The sequence below is a fragment of the Mustela nivalis genome (genome assembly GCF_964662115.1).
Source record: "Mustela nivalis genome assembly, chromosome: 1".
Taxonomy (NCBI): Eukaryota; Metazoa; Chordata; class Mammalia; order Carnivora; family Mustelidae; genus Mustela; species Mustela nivalis.
In genome coordinates this window covers 32333405-32346268 of record NC_139020.1, presented here as the reverse complement: position 1 = coordinate 32346268, position 12864 = coordinate 32333405, and positions in this window count along the sequence as shown.

Below are 12864 nucleotides of genomic sequence, written 5' to 3'. Positions count from 1 at the left end.
GGAAAAAGACCAAATCAGTTGTTCCAATGGTCTCAGAGCCACCTCTGGTCCTCATTTCTCTCTCTTTCACTATTAATTCTAAATTCTTCCAACCCTTAGCCATCCATTTTGCTGATCACAGTGATCTATCAGGTAGGAGTAAACCTCTCATTCCTGAAATGTCTGAAGCCCTCAGACTGGAACTTCTTTGTTCATAGTTACAAGTAGGCAAGGGAGAATCATGAGTCACCTAAGTGAATCACCAACTGAGTGAGCCAAGATCTATACATATTTCTCTCTGTCCCCATTTTAGGACAATAGCCCTACCTCATCCTAATCATCAGATTCAATTATCCCTGAAAGATGATGACTCATCTTCTTGCCTACTCATTCCTAAAGTGCCCAAGAAGCATCTCTAAATTACAGTATTTTGAGGCTCTTGCTACGTTCCCGGCAAGTAGACATCCCTGTTGGAGACCAGAACCAGGATCTTGAACTTGGAAGCATCCAAAATTGAAGGGATAGGAAAAACAAATTTCCTACCAGATCGTGGGCATAATGGAAGGCGGGGGCATTTCTGCTTCCATACCTTGCTTATCAAAGGTTTTCTTCCTTTGGGGAGCATGGTGCCATTTAATGGTCACAGATTTAATAATTATACTGCATCCTAGAAAGTTATACCCCATCCTTGCAGGACCTTACCTCGAGGTTATCACTTCAGCTTCCCCATCATCAGGCCATTTTTGTGCTGGTACTGTTTGGATGGTGAAGAATGCAATACCAACAGTGGATCTCATGGTGATGATTCCATCTCCATAACTCTTACTTTCTGGTTGTTACCCTATTGGAACGTGTGGAATTCCATGCCTGTGGGTCAGAGTTTCTGGAAACCCCTGGAAACAGAAGTCCTATAGACAGGAAAAACAAACTCTAGCTTAAAATATTTATTCCTAGAGAACAAATCAGTGGCCCTTCAAATACAAAAGGGCAAAGGTAGTCAATATGCCACCAAGTAGTAGGTTTGTTTTTCTAAGGAATAATGTCATAGAGCTATCATGTCATGGAAAGGCTGGAAACAGTGGCAGTAGGGCTAGATGGGCCTTCATAAGTAGAAATCTACATTGTGGAGCCCTTGCATTGCCACAATCTCTTCCCCCGGGCCACTGAATATTTGTGCCCATAGCACTGTAATGAAGTCTAGAAAATGCTGCCTGACACTAATGGACTGTCATTTTGTCTACTTGGGTTTTCAGTGCTTCTTGTATGGTAGATGTTTCCTGGTGTGTGTGAACATGTGAGAGAAAGATCTTCACTTCATACTCATTTTCATGTGCCCACGTCCATGTCTCTGTCACAGATCAATGTGCCCTTGATCTTCCAATATTTTTCCTGCCAAACCTTCTATCCAGAAAATTTTATGCTTTTTATAAGTGTATGTATATTCTAAATTCAGGCTACTTCTCTTTCCATACAGAGTGGACCTCCAGGTGGGCCACCTGAACTCTGCCCATTAGGACAATTTTTTTCCATGCTGCATCTTAAGGCCACTTCTGAGTGTGGTGGCATTGTCATCCATTGTTGGATTGCTTCCCCATACCAAGTTCACCCAACCACAAAACAAGCTACACCTTTTTCTTCAGTCTATGTCAATCATACAGAATATTCCAGAGATAAGTGTGCGTGTGAACTGATGGAGAAAGGCTGATTACATGGGAATGAGGGACAACCACATGTGCAACTTGCTCATGCCTTCTGACCAGGACCTTGTTTTGAGTTGAAAAATGATCCAATGATGACCAATGACCCCTATAGCCACTTGATGATTGTGAGTTCAAAACAACCCAGCCTTTGATGGTAGTTCCAGAAGCACAGTACCATGTTTCCTATGGTTAAGATTTTTTTCTCTAGCAGAGTTCAAACACCAAAAGCTATCTTTCAAAGGTGTGTATGTCTCTACAGCAGATAGGATGGCCTTGCTCTAGAACCTTGAAAGTCCAGGTTGCATCCTTCTAATTGCATACCGCATCTTTTCCCACCACCGATACCCAGACATTGTAAGGGCTGCGGATTATTATGCACCGAGCAGCATAGCTGCTTTGTTGTGTTTCTTGGATCTTCTCTTGCCTGCTTCATGCCCTGCTCACAGCCATTCATATGTACCCTCTAACTGAGGAAACGTGATGATGCTTCAGTTCCGGTATCAATATCTACCCAGAGCCAGTGTCCAACAATAAAACAGTGGGCATTCTCTTTTTTTCATTGTAAGATTATTTAAGTTAATTACCATAGATGTCTTCTGGGGAAGGACTTAAGGAAATCCTTTACAGTGCATATTGACTGGAATAGTGTCCAGGCCTTCTCCATCACGAAAGAGCTTCTTTTATCTTTTTTTAAGTCGGTTTGGAGCCTGAAAATGGAATCAGTCCCAGAAACTAATCAAGGGATTTTGAATTTTCTATTAGCACCACTCCCCTCAGCTTCTTGTTCATCCAATATTGCCCTCTTTTAATAACAGTGTTAAACAGTTTCCCTTTTGCTTCTTATCCATTCTGCTCCTAGGAATGCCATGCTTTATTCGCCATCACTATAACTCTCTCTGTGTCAGGTCCCTTCGGCTACAAATCTGAATCTTCACAGGCATTATAATAATTATCTCTCATGCTTGGTTTCTGGTGACAAAGTGCTGCTACCCGGCCTCTACTCTTTCAGGGGCCTGAAAGGATCCATTATCAGCGAGAGTATCTCTGTTCAGAGGAGAAGCATCACTGAATTTCTTAATGATGCTGATGTCTCCTCACTTGCTCTTTCCTGATGGCCTAGGACATGCGGTATCTTCTGCACTTTCCCACAGAATGTAATTTTTTGGTGGGACTTCATGTGCTACTAACATATCTGTCTGAGCTCGCCCATTTCCACGACCTTTTAACCTCTTATTCTTTCTCAATCAGGCATTTCCATGTTTCTCAGTGTGAGCAGTATTTCCAGGGATCATCCTAATTTTGAGTATATATTTACCTTGGGTGTAGGCCAAGGAGTGCAATCCTGATATCCCCAAAGAGCTTTCTCAAGTCATTAAACTCTCTATAGGTGAGTCTCATTTTCTGGTTTCCTTAATGGAGCACCTTCATATCAGTCCAGTTGCATGAATGGTTCCAGGCCCCTATAAGTGCATGTTAGCCAGATTTCATCCCTTTGAGATTGTAGTCTCTTTCTTCCCTGATCAGGTCCAGCAAGTCTTTATCTAGACAGATTAGGTGTGCCTTTTTTTTTTTTTTTTTTAAGATTCTATTTATTTATTTGACACAGAGAGAGAGAGAGAGAGACAGGAAGGAAGAGAGGGAATACAAGCAGGGGGAGTGGGAGAGGGAAAAGCAGGTCTTGTGCTGAGGAGGAAGCATGATGGTGCTCGATCCCAGGACCCTGGGATCATGACCTGAGCTGAAAGCAGAAACTTAACAACTGAGCCACCCAGGTGCAGGATTAGGTGTGCACGAATCTGATTATCATCAGCCTGAGCCAGCAAGGGAAGATGTGGTGTCGCCTGAAGACTGGAGTACCTATTTCCTTAGGGAAGAAAGACCTCTAAATAACTCCCAGACTAGAAGGTGGGTAAGGTCTTGATGAGAAAGGATGGACCACTACAGAAGCCTCCAAAGTTTCAGAGAAGTCTGGACATTTTAAATCCTTGAGGGAATCTAAACAGATATCCCCATCCCACAGATGAAGCTTCAGATCAATACACGTGGGTTTTTGTCTTGTTGAATACTTTTTAATCTATTATTACAACAATTCTTGACACAATTTGGTAATATAAGTAGGAAGTAATTTAAATTGTTACAACTTTACTCACTTCGAAACAAAAGAGATTTTTTAAACTTTTAATTAATATTTGGACTGCCCTGATATTAACCAATACATTTGACATATTCCCCCACATTTAATGTCATATTTATCATCTTTGATACTCCATTCAGAATACAGATGGCTTATGGTTATTAATAGTCCTGGAATCTGATAGGGAAACTAAGTATTATTGTGACTATTAAAGGCTCTGTTCACACTTCTGATGTGTGTGTGTCAAGTGAGCGGGTTCCCACACTACCAAGCAATTCCTCAGACACCAACTGGGAACTCCACAATTTTACACTATTCTGACATTATTTACCCCCAAATAGCATCAGATTCCTCGGGTTAATTGTGCAGTACCTCAAGATTGCCCACCTCTCCCCACGACTTCAGACACCAGGGGACTCCCGGCTGAATGCTGGCTTTTAGTGTGTCTGTAGATTTGCCTGGTGATCATTTATTTTACTGGCCCTGAGTATATAATGGGGAAGGATATACTTGGCATTTGGAGTAACTTCCATATTCTATCATCATGGAGAAAAGCAAGTGGAAATCTCTAAAACTAATATTTGACAAAGGGAATAAAAAAACCAATATTACACTGGAGGGGGGGAGGCAGATAAATTTGATTAATTTGCTAGAGCAGCTCACAGAACTCAGAGAAACATTTCACTTAATTACCAATTTATTACAAAGGAATATAACTCAGGAACAGTCAGATGGAGAGGATGTACTAGGCGAGGTATGAGGAAAGGGCACAAAACTTCCCAAACACCACTCTCTACAAATCTCCATGTGTTCACCCACACAAAAACTCTCTGAATACCTCCCCTCATGCTTCATGGTTTTTATAGGGGCTTCATTACTTAGGCATGATTGATTAAATCATTGGCCATTGATGATTGATTCAACCTCCAGCCCCTAACCATTTCCCAGAGGTGGAGGAGGGGCTGAAAATTCCCACCTTCTAATGATAGGATTGGTTCTCCAGACAATGAGCCTCAGTCCTTGGGTGTTTTCAGAAAGTCATCTCATTGCCATAACAAAAGACAACTTTGCCTTCACTTTGGAAATTCCAAGAGTTTTAGGAGTCCTGTGCCAAAAACAGGGATGAAAATCAAATTTATGTTTCTTCTTATAAATAATAAAATCACAAATAGAATTTAAGGAATGAATCAAAGGTAGATGAACAGTTAAGCTCTGACAGGAAGTACCTAACCTTATTACATGTGACTTTCAAATTTTTAACACTGTGAAGTCCTGGTAAACCAATTCAATTGATTTGGAACAAAATACAGGCACATTGATGAAGCAGTTTCTTACATTTTTCAAAAGACATTACATTGGGATTGACAAAGGAAGAATTCTGTGTGAACCTGGTCTCGCAAATAGGTGAACAGATTCAAATATATAAACTAAATATTAGGACAGGGGAGATTCACATATATAAACTTAATATTAGGACAGGCAAAGTTCTGAAATACTAAAAAATGGAAGAAAATTTTAATGTATTACTATAAAAACACTTTTAAAAAGACTATATATATTCATTATAATAATGCAGCAATACTCACTGATTACCAATACTAGCATCTATCGTAGAAACATTTATCCACAGACTCGTTTGTTTCTTGCAATAATAATAAATCATAACAAAAGTCTTCCAAATGCTTAAAAATGCATACCTATTCATCACTCAATATAGTAGTTTGAATTGAACAATGTGTTCCATAAGAAAAGAGAATCAGAAACTTGAATGTCTTATGTCATTTGCTCAGAAATTTAAAAATTAGAATATAGTAATTATCTGGAGGGTAAAGAAAAAATGTAACAAAAATGTTAACTCATTTTTTGATATTTCAATACAAAGTATTTTAAGTCCTGAAAAGATCTATTGATTCCTAACCAATTTGTTTATTTTCCTTGAGTATATCTAATCCTTTTCAGATAAGTAGCCAAGAATATTAATTCTTAAGAAGATATTTTATTCCTCCAGAAATCAAAATATTTCATGATGTCAAATTATCTTACAGTAGTACTGTTAACGTGTTGCCAAGGTCATTAAATCCTTGGATTTCCTAAGAAAAAAGGACTATTGCATAATTTAAAGATGCCTGAGGGTAACTCATTTATATATCATGTCTGTACTTTCCCATGTTGGGAATCACTTGTCTGCTGGCTATGTGCTTTTCAAAAAACTTCACTTTCTTTTTTAAAAAGTTGATAGTTAGAATTACATGCTCAATTATGTATATTGGCTTTACAATAACCTTGGAAAAGATATATTACCTATCAAAACAGCACACATTTAACACTAAATACTAGCATACTTATTTGGATTTAAGTAGAGAACTAATCATAAATGGTGAAAGTGTCATAAGTTAAATTAGTATTCTCAGGCAATTCAATAACATCCTTATCAGGTTGACCTTCAAAATGCTATATGACAAGTTGAAATTAGTGACTTCATTTTAAGTCTTCCTTTATATGAGAAAATTTTTCATGCCCTAGAACATGCCACCTTAAGAATTCTTGAAGAAAATATTATTTAGCAGTCAATACACGTCATATGCCTATTCTGTAATTATGAAATTTAAGCTAGAAAATTTTTAATTGCTTTTTGTGGTTTTCTCCTAAACTTTTAGTTTTATGTGAAAAAAATATGTATATAGCTGGTATAAGTTTTGTACCTTTGTTATATGGTTATTCAGGCATATATTTTGGACCACCACTGGAGGTTTAAATTATGTTGCCTAGGATTATATGATTAGTTCAAATGAAGATTATTAAAACATTTTCTGTTTTGTGTCCTGTGGATGCATTTTAAAAATATGTTGGGTGGGATCTCACTCTGAAATAACACAGAACACAATTTATCTCAGTGTTTCCATATGTGAGATGAGAAATTTCACATTTAGAATGCACATTCTTTCATTTCAAATATGTACATGTCACTATAGACCTCTTTTTGAATGCACGTATATTAATCATTGCCTGGAAAATATTTGTCTAAAGATACTTTTGTATAATATGCTGGAGAGAATGAGTTTGAAATTCTCCATTATTGCCGTTGAACTGTGTTTTAGGGTTTGAAGCAGAGCTTACCCTAAATCTGTATAAATTCTGACAGGACATACACATTTTCAGAAATAAAAAAAAAGGTCCTCTTTTTCTCTATGGCAAACTAGTAAAGTGGCTTAGAATCAAAATGGAGAGAAGGTTATGAAAATAATTTTCTGTTCCATTTCCCCTCCTCTGTGTGAGGCCACATGTCAACAAAAATAAATGAGGAATAAAACCCTTTTAAATATTACCTTTTATATTCAAGTACATCCTTTTTAAATGTTTTTAAAGATTTTTATTTTTAAGTATCTCCCCAAAGTGTAGCTCAAACTTACAACCCCAAAATCAAGAGTCACATGCTCTACTGACTGAGCCAGACAGGCACCCCTTTAAGGACATTGTCTAACACCTTGCCTACATCAATTCCTCTGTTTATATATAATATTATTTCACTGGACATAATGAAAAGCAGAATAACTACCTTGTTTGTGATGCCTTTTTTTTTTTTTTAAGATTTTATTTATTTATTTGAGAGAGTGTGTGTGTGTGCGCACATGCAGGGGGAATAGCAGGCAAAGAAGAGGGAGAAACAGGCTCCCAGCTGAGCAGGGAGCCCAACGTGTGGCTCAATTCCAGGGCCCCGCACCCGAGCCGAAGGCAGACGCTCAACCAACTGACCACCCAGGTACCCCTGTTGTGCTCTTATAAAAGAACTCTGAAGATTGTCTGATTTCCTCCCCAAGCCAAGTTGTCTCCAGCTGCCACCCTATTACACAGGAAAATGGTTGTTTGGCTTCAACCCCTCTTCTAACTGATGCTTTTGTTTTCCAATAATTCTCTTCACCATCCAACTTCTTTAACAAGCTGTCTTACATTACAGACTCCTTGTCCTTGCTGTCCAGGAACTTCTCAACCTACTCTAATCTGTCTCCTGCTCGCATTACTCTAGTGAAATGTCTCTTGCTGAGGTCAAAACGGTTTCTGTGTCACTAAAGCCCACAGACATTTAATAGTTCTCATTTATTTGACCTTTCTGTAGCAGTTAATACTTCTGACATTGGCCTTCTTCTGGAAACACTCTCTTTGTGTTCTTCTCCATGACCCCACACTCTCCTGATGTTTTCCTGACAGCACTGGCCACTGTTATCAGTGTACTTTGTTCATTTAACTTTTTCAAACTAGTAAATATAACTTGAAGTTCATTGAAATTTGGTCTGGAGCATGTTTCCTTGTTGCTGTGTTCTTTCTCTAGGCAATATCGACCACACTCATGGATTTGATGACTGTTATTACTCTATACCCACATTTATAGTCTATAAATACCCAACTCTCTACCCAAACTGCCTATTGAATATTGCATAGGAACCTAAAATGTATCATTTCCAAAATAATATAACTTATATTATTTTGTAACTTATAATTTATAACTTTTAACTTTATAACTTTTCCAGTATTTTCTATATCAAGGAAATGACATGGTCAGAAAGCCAAACACACAAGCCAAAAACCTGCAAATCATCTTTGATGTCGTCCTTTTTTGTCTACCACTCCCCAATATAGTTTATAACTAACACTGATAAGTTTTAATTTAGGAACATGTTTGTAATTCATTAAAAGTCTTTTCAATGTTTCTACTTCTCCCCATATCTTTTTATAAATCTGATTTTTTAAATCAGATGTTTATAACCTGGCCTTCAACAGTAGTCCATTAGCTGGTCTCTTTTTCTCTTGCAGTTGATTCTCCCTTTCACAATTCAGCTGGTGTGTTTTTTTCCAACTAAAAAGCTAACCATGCATGTTCCCCTCCACCCACACATTTATGCATATAAAATAAAGCCCTTTATTGGCTTCTTATGACCTTTTAGATAATGACCAAAATTTTATCATGATTTATAAGGTGTTTCATGAACACAGTCCTTCAAAATATCTGTTCATTTTTTATTTGCTGGCCTCAAACCTAAAAGACTTTGTTCAGTTTATCAAATGCTCACTGCTCCTTTCAGCTACTTCATTACTACACAGATCGTCAACTTTGTCAGGAACATTCTTTTACTTTTCACTGAGTTAAATTTTTATTCATTCATTCATTCATTCCAAAGTCAACTCAAATTTCTTCATAAATGTTTTCCTTAATCCCTCTTACCATGTAGATCATTATGACATATGCCCTTTTAGTTCTCTGAATATAATCTTTATTCTATGTGCCATGGTTTCTGTGGCTGAAATTTTCATAGCCCCTCCACTAAGATATAAGCTACATAGTAGCAAAGTCAGATCTCTACGGAAAGTAGCCTTTCCGTAGACTCATGGCACAAGCATAGTGGAGACGCAGTAATATTGAATGTTAATATTTCTTTTACTCCAAATAAAGAAATGAATGAATTTCTGAATAAGGGAATGCTTATAGCAGAGCTTATTGTCAAAGAAACAATACCTAAGATTGACCTGTGGCTGAGTTTTTCAGAAGCATGGTAGAAATTCTTAAATTGTTGAAATAGTTTAATGTACACGCAGAATAAAGATAATAAAGTCCTTGGCATCTGGTGTATTAAAGGTCATCCTAGCCCTTCTAATTCAATTCAGTGGGAAAACTACTAGAGAGAAAGATCATCCAAGTGTCAACTACAAACAAATTGTAAAACTCTCTTGATTGCATGATGAAACGTTGTTCTTATACTAAACAGATGATTGTGAGTAAAGGGTTATACCGTTATTCCAGAAGCCAGAGCACAATCATTTTTCAAAAGCCATAGCCTAGCTTGGAATATCATATACATAATATGTAAGACTCTGTTATCAACTCATAGCTCTAAAGAATTGTGAAAATACGCACATAAAACAAATGATTAGGAATAGTACCTGAAAAGAACCCTCTTATTCTGTGACAATAATTTTTCATTAAACATATAATAAATACCAATCATACAATGTTCTCTATATGGAAGTATAAAAAAATTCACACACCTAAAAAGTAGTTTAAAAGGCTTATAAATTGTCAAATTCTTAGACTCGACCTCACAAAACCAATTTGTTCTCCACTGGTCCAAGAGGCATATACTATAGCATAAAGTGTGTGTGTGTGTATGTATGTGTGTATATATATATATATATATATATGTATTTATATTTTTTAAATATGTTAATATACTTAAAATATATACATTGAAATTATGAATATTTATTTTAATCATATATATTTACACTTATTTTCTCTAATTCATTTACAAACATATTATTAAACACATAAAGTACCAAGGTCCAGATTCAACCAAGAAGATCATGCTACCAAGGTATAAGAAAGAGAAGGTATCTAAATGTTTAAAAAAGTGTAAAACACTAGAGATTTGTACACATGTACATATATAGCTAGGCAGTTGATTTCACTTAATTCCCACAAGACTTACGAAATGTATTTTACAAATGGAGAATCTGAAGCATAGAAAGATCTAGTAACTTATGTAGCTTATGTATACAATATATAGATCATATATATGTATATACATATATATAGCATCAGTGTGTGTGTGTGTGTATATATATATATATATATGTATATACATATATATCATGAGGAGAGCATCAGTACAATATTATTTCTATAGAATTTAAAATCTTTTTAGATAACAAATTGTTAAATTGGTAAGAAGAACAGAGATTGTGTGTGTGCACATGCATATGGGAAAATAACTTGAAATAGGAAAGAAAATCTGAGAACATTAGTTCCAGTCCCCTTCATGTTACAGAAGAGAAAACTAAAGTAAACAGGTTACAAACATATGCTCTCTTTGTGTGCCTAGTTTAGCCTACTGCTGGTACTGTACATGGTGGGTTTTCACTGTGTCTCTGCATAAAGCTCCTGAAAGTTAATTCACTAAATTAAGTGTTAGGCTTAAAAGATCCAAAACCAGGGGCACCTGTGAGGCTCAGTCAGTTGAGCTGCTGCCTTTGGCTCAGGTTGTGACCCCAGGGTCCTGGGATCGAGTCCCACATTGGGCTCCTTGCTCCATGGGGCACCTGCTTCTCTCTCCGCCTCTTCCTGCTTATGTGTGCTCTCTTCTCTCTCTCTCTGACCAATAAATAAATAAAATCTTTTAAAAAAAGATACAAAACCATTCAGTAGAAGGAGCAAAAAAGTTGAGAGAATACATCATTAATCGATTCACTTTTCTCCAGTAGTCCAGTGGCCAAATATCAAAGGGAAATGATCAGATCAGGAAAGAGAAGTATGTTTAATAGAACCCTTGGTATGTAGTTACAAAAACACTTTGAAGACTCTCTTGTAAAACCCAAGAATAGAGATCTATGGCATTTTAAAATGAAGTGTAAGCTCGACATAATACTGTCCTCATTCTGTGTCTGTTTCCTACTAAAAATAAACACACAAATAAGTAAATGAATGGATACAAACTATAACTCAGTCTCCTCGCTATAGATCTTATTCTCTGCTCTCTCTCTTCTCTCTCTGCTTTGCTCCAGGTTCCCTTCCCAGGAAGAAAGTTCTAACCCTATTACTTTTATTGTTATTTGTTTATGTACCTATTTATTTCAAGTACACCACCCTTTTCCTTGAAACTAGTCAGGAAGATCTATTGTTTTATGATGGAGAGTTACAAAAAAAGGAAAGTACTCAAGAAAAATCCAAGAAATGTCTATTGCAAAGAAGTTAGTGGGACAGACTGATGAAGACATGTCCTTTTTTAACAGAAAACAGATCAGATGTAAGTTAGGTAGTTTGCAAGATTTTTCCACATAAAGAGAGAGAGAGAGAGAGAGAGAGAGGGACACCGGGGTGGCTCAGTCAGTTAAGCCACTGCCTTCAGATCAGATCACGATCCCAGGGTCTTGAGATCGAGTCCTGCATCGGGTTCCTTGCTTGGCAGGGAGTCTGCTTCTCTCTCTGCCTCTGCCTGCCACTCTGCCTACTTGGGCACACACTCTCTCTCTGACAAATAAATAAATAAACTCTTTTAAAAAAAAGAGTTATATATATATTATATATATATTATATATACACAGGCACACACACACACATACACACACACATGCCCTCATGCTTGCACACACCTGTCTATATATTTGTGGCGGATAGGACAAACTGTGGCTTGACTCTGTATTCCAAAAATACTCTGTATTTCTTCTTGGGACTTCCCAGTTGTACTTTCTTGCTTGTGGGATTTTTTTCTTTCTATTTTCATAACAAAGTGGCCTGTGAAATGCTGAATAAATCATAAAAAATGAAGGATTTTTTTTTTTTCCATTTTGAAGCTAGACTACACATCACAGTAAGGGTAACCTTTTCAACAAGCAAAGTGAGGGTATGATTATCCCATTTGGAGAAATGGGGAAATAATGACCCAACTAGGCTTGTCAGTAAACTTAAAACCTGGGGAAAGTGTGCCAAGGAGGTAGTGGTGGTTATGGATTCCATCTTCCTCACACCGTTATGGGGTACAGGATGTCATGTCATGTCTCCAATGCACAGAACTAAATACTCCCTGAAACTGAAAGATGTCTATCTAGTTAAAGTTCTGGTTTGTATTTGTAAACTGCCAGGGATGAGGATTGAAGATATTCATATTCTCTCATCTCCCCAAGCCACTAAAGAACAGAGAAATAAGCCCCCGTGCTAGGATCAGCGTACATTGTCATTCCGTCTCTCACGTGTGCTAACATCGCCTTATTCCCAGACTAGGACCCGGCTGCAACTTACAAATTAGAACAAAGAATGAGAAAATCAGCATCAGTCAAAAGGTAGTCAGAAAGAGAAACAGAGTGAACTACATTTTAGAAAATATAATGTTAAATTAAATTTAAAAGTAAGAAAATACATGAGGCAGCAAAATGTTTTTTGTGCAAAGATTCAATATGCCAAATTAATCATTAACATTTCCACACTCTTCATGCAGCTAGAGAAATTCCATTCTTTACCAGGTAATATACCTCCTATTTATACTCACACAGTCTTATCGTGGATTA